The sequence below is a fragment of the Pseudophryne corroboree genome, chromosome 1 (genome assembly GCF_028390025.1).
Source record: "Pseudophryne corroboree isolate aPseCor3 chromosome 1, aPseCor3.hap2, whole genome shotgun sequence".
NCBI lineage: Eukaryota > Metazoa > Chordata > Amphibia > Anura > Myobatrachidae > Pseudophryne > Pseudophryne corroboree.
Window position 1 is genome coordinate 278177480 of NC_086444.1, and position 5411 is coordinate 278182890.

Consider the following 5411-nt stretch of genomic DNA (forward strand, 5'->3'; position numbering starts at 1 on the left):
GCGATTCTTGGAATATTTAGAATCCAGTCGTGCCGTCGAAGAACTACTTTAGATAGTGCTCTTCCGACCTCCAACTGTTCTCTGGAACTTGCCCTTTTTAGGTCGTGCAAGTAAGGGATAATTTAGATGCCTTTTTTCTTTGAAGAAACATCTTTTCGGCCATTACCTTGGTAAAAAGGCCCGGGGTGCCGTGGATAATTCAAACGGCATCGTCTGAAACTGATATTGACAGTTCTGTACCACGAACCAGAGGTACCCTTGATGAGAAGGACAAAATTTGGACATGGAGGTAATCCTTGATGTCCAGGGACACCATATAGTCCCCTTTTTTCCGGTTCGCTATCACTGCTCTGAGTGACTTTATCTCGATTTGAACCTTTTATGTAAGTGTTCAAAACATTTTAGATTTAGACTATGTGTCACCAAGCCGTCTGGCTTCAGTACCACAATATAGTGTGGAAAAATAATACCCTTTTCCTTGTCGTAGGAGGGGTACTTTGATTATCACCTGCTGGATATACAGCTTGTGAATTGTTTCCAATGCTGCCTCCCTGTCGGAGGGAGCCGTTGGTAAAGCAGACTTCAGGAACCTGCGAGGAGAAGATGTCTCGACTCTCCAATCTTTACCCCTGGGATAATACTCGTACGATCTAGGGGTCAACTTGCGAGTGATCCCACTGCGCCCTGAGGCTCTTGAGACTACCCCCCCACCTTGAGTCCGCTTGCACGGCCCCAGCGTCATGCTGAGGACTTGGCAGACGCGGTGGAGGGCTTCTTTTCCTGGGAAAGGGCTGCCTGCTGCAGTCTACTTCCCTTACCTCTATGTCTGGGCAGATATGACTGGCCTTTTGCCTGCATGCCCTCATGGGAAAGGAAAGATTGAGGCTGAAAAGACGGTGTCTTTTTTAGCTGAGATGTAACTTGGGGTAAAAAAGGTTTTCCCAGCTGTTGCTGTGGTCCCCAGGTCCGATGGACCGACCCCCAAATAACTCCTTCCCTTTATACAGCAATACTTCCATCTGCCGTATGGGATCTGTATCACCTGACCACTGTCGTGTCCCTGACATCTTCTGGGAGATATGGACAACGCACTTATCTTGATGCCAGAGAGCAAATATCCCTCTGTGCATCTCACATACATATATATAGAATGCATCCTATTAAATGCTCTACATGAATAAAATATTTTCAGTCAGGGAATCCGACCAAGCCAACCCAGCACTGCATCTCCAGGCTGATGGCGATCGCTGGTCGCAGTATAACCACCGTATGTGTGTATATACTTTTTAGGATATTTTTTCAGCTTCCTATCAGCTGGCTCCTTGAGGGCGGCTGTATCTGGAGACGGTAACGCCACTTGATAAGCGTGTGAGCGCCTTATCACCCTAAGGGGTGTTTCCCAACGTACCCTAATTTCTGGCGGGAAAGGGTATAACGCCAATATTTGCTATCGGGGTAACCCTACGCATCATCACACACTTCATTTTATTTTATCTGATTCAGGAAAAACTACAGGTAGTTTTTTCCACTCCCACATAATACCCTTTCTTGTGGTACTTGTAGTATCAGAAACACGTAACACCTCCTTCATTGCCCTTAACGTGTGGCCCTAATGAGAAATACGTTTGTTTATTCACCGTCGACACTGTATTCAGTGTCCGTGTCTGTGTCTGTGTCGACCGACTGAGGTAAATGGGCGTTTTTAAAACCCCTGACGGTGTTTCTGAGACGCCTGGACCGGTCCTAATAGATTGTCGGCCGTCTCATGTCGTCAACCGACCTTGCAGCGTGTTGACATTCTCACGTAATTCTCTAAATAAGCCATCCATTCCGGTGTCGACTCCCTAGAGAGTGACATCACCATTACAGGCAATTTCTCCGCCTCCTCACCAACATCGTCCTCATACATGTCGACACACACGTACCGACACACAGCACACACACCGGGAATGCTCTGACAGAGGACAGGACCCACTAGCCCTTTGGGGAGACAGAGGGAGAGTCTGCCAGCACACACCAAAAACGCTATAATTATATAGGGACAACCTTATATAAGTGTTTCTCCCTTATAGCATCTTTTATATATATACAATATCGCCAAAATCAGTGCCCCCCCTCTCTGTTTTAACCCTGTTTCTGTAGTGCAGTGCAGGGGAGAGCCTGGGAGCCTTCTCTCCAGCTTTTCTGTGAGAGAAAATGGCGCTGTGTGCTGAGGAGATAGGCCCCGCCCCTTTTACGGCGGGCTCGTCTCCCGCTATTTTTGAAGTTAGGCAGGGGTTAAATATCTCCATATAGCCTCTGTGGGCTATATGTGAGGTATTTTTTGCCTCTAATAAGGTTTTTATTTGCCTCTCAGAGCGCCCCCCCCAGCGCTCTGCACCCTCAGTGACTGTTGTGTGAAGTGTGCTGAGAGGAAAATGGCGCACAGCTGCAGTGCTGTGCGCTACCTTTATGAAGACTCAGGAGTCTTCAGCCGCCGATTTTGGACCTCTTCTCTCTTCAGCGTCTGCAAGGGGGCCGGCGGCGCGGCTCCGGTGACCATCCAGGCTGTACCTGTGATCGTCCCTCTGGAGCTAGTGTCCAGTAGCCAAGCAGCAAATCCACTCTGCACGCAGGTGAGTTCACTACTTCTCCCCTAAGTCCCTCGTTGCAGTGATCCTGTTGCCAGCAGGACTCACTGTAAAGTAAAAAACCTAAGCTAAACTTTCTCTAAGCAGCTCTTTAGGAGAGCCACCTAGATTGCACCCTTCTCGTTCGGGCACAAAATCTAACTGGAGTCTGGAGGAGGGTCATAGGGGGAGGAGCCAGTGCACACCACCTGATCTGGTAAAAGCTTTACTTTTTTGTGCCCTGTCTCCTGCGGAGCCGCTATTCCCCATGGTCCTTTCAGGAACCCCAGCATCCACTTAGGACGATAGAGAAAGGGTGGTTTTGGCAAAACCAAGCCAAAACCAAAACACGAGCAGGGAATTAGAACCAAAACCAAAACACAAAACACGAAAAGTTCCTGCCGCACATCTCTTTAATATTATTATTACTAAATAATAAACACTGCAAAGCGGCAGCTCACTTTACAGCACCGGGGGTCATACACAGAAGCAGGATCTGGCACCAGGCAGCCTCCGGGAAGCAGCGGACACCGGCGCAGCAGGACATTGGATTTTCTTTTTACAAAAAATACACAGATGATGTTGAGGAGAGGCATCACAAAGACAGAGCTTTCTCGCAAGCTCTGTCCTTGCATGCAATAATTGATACATCCATGCGATGTACTCAATTATCGCAGATGCGGATGGTTATAAAACAGCCTCTATAAGAGTAGAAAGTCAAGCTTGCATATTTGTCATAGGAAACAAGGGGCCTGTTTCAAGGCCGCACACAGGAGGGATCGAAACAGGGGCGGATTGGGATCGAACACCAGCCCGGTAAATTTATGAAAGCAGCCCTAATAGGGGCAGAGTCTGTTGAGGGGGAGGGGTCTGTCAAGAGGGCATGGTCACTCCTCAGAGGTCCTGATTCTGAGATAGACACAGTTGGGGCCTCCTTTGCTTTACGTTATGATAAAGTTCACGTGCTTTATGTATATGCTGCTACAATGCCCTTCCCTGATGTACATCTGTACGTCTGAATATACGGACTGATATGCTCACTTTCAGTGTCTACTGACACTAGAGATGAGCGGGTTCGGTTCCTCGGAATCCGAACCCGCCCGAACTTCAGGTTTTTTTACACGGGTCCGAGCGACTCGGATCTTCCCGCCTTGCTCGGTTAACCCGAGCGCGCCCGAACGTCATCATCACGCTGTCGGATTCTCGCGAGTTTCGGATTCTATCGCGAGACTCGGATTCTATATAAGGAGCCGCGCGTCGCCGCCATTTTCACACGTGCATTGAGATTGATAGGGAGAGGACGTGGCTGGCGTCCTCTCCGTTTAGAAATAGATAGGAGAGTGAGAGTGAGACACTTCATTTACTGGAGCTTAGGAGGAGTACTCAGAGAGTGCAGAATTTTGCTGATAGTAGTTAGTTAGTTATACTAGTGACTGACCAGTGAGACCACCAGTGCAGTTTTATTATTATTTAATATAATCCGTTCTCTGCCTGAAAAAAACGATACACAGTGACTCAGTCACATACCATATCTGTGCTCAGCCCAGTGTGCTGCATCATCATCTATGTATAATATCTGACTGTGCTCACACAGCTTAATTGTGGGGGAGACTGGGGAGCAGTTATAGGTTATAGCAGGAGCCAGGAGTACATATTAAACAGTGCACACTTTTGCTGCCAGAGTGCCACTGCCAGTGTGACTGACCAGTGACCTGACCACACTGACCACCAGTATATTGTGATTGTCTGCCTGAAAAAGTTAAACACTCGTCGTGTGACTTGTGTGGTGTTTTTTTATTCTATAAAAAACTCATTCTGCTGACAGACAGTGTCCAGCAGGTCCATCATTATATAATATATACCTGTCCGGCTGCAGTAGTGATATATATATATATTTTTTATATCATTATTTATCATCCAGTCTATACTAGCAGCAGACACAGTACGGTAGTTCACGGCTGTAGCTACCTCTGTGTCGGCACTCGGCAGTCCATCCATAATTGTATACCACCTACCCGTGGTTTTTTTTTTCTTTCTTCTTTATACATACTACATCTCATTATCATCCAGTCTATATTAGCAGCAGACACAGTACAGTACGGTAGTCCACGGCTGTAGCTATCTCTGTGTCGGCACTCGGCAGTCCATCCATAATTGTATACCACCTACCCGTGGGTTTTTTTTCTTTCTTCTTTATACATACTACATCTCATTATCAACCAGTCTATATTAGCAGCAGACACAGTACGGTAGTCCACGGCTGTAGCTACCTCTGTGTCGGCACTCGGCAGTCCATCCATAATTGTATACCACCTACCCGTGGTTTTTTTTTCTTTCTTCTTTATACATACTACATCTCATTATCAACCAGTCTATATTAGCAGCAGACACAGTACGGTAGTTCACGGCTGTAGCTACCTCTGTGTCGGCACTCGGCAGTCCATCCATAATTGTATACCACCTACCCGTGGTTTTTTTTTCTTTCTTCTTTATACATACTACATCTCATTATCAACCAGTCTATATTAGCAGCAGACACAGTACAGTACGGTAGTCCATGGCTGTAGCTACCTCTGTGTCGGCACTCGGCAGTCCATCCATAATTGTATACCACCTACCCGTGGTTTTTTTTTTCTTTCTTCTTTATACATACTACATCTCATTATCATCCAGTCTATATTAGCAGCAGACACAGTACAGTACGGTAGTCCACGGCTGTAGCTATCTCTGTGTCGGCACTCGGCAGTCCATCCATAATTGTATACCACCTACCCGTGGTTTTTTTTTTCTTTCTTCTTTATA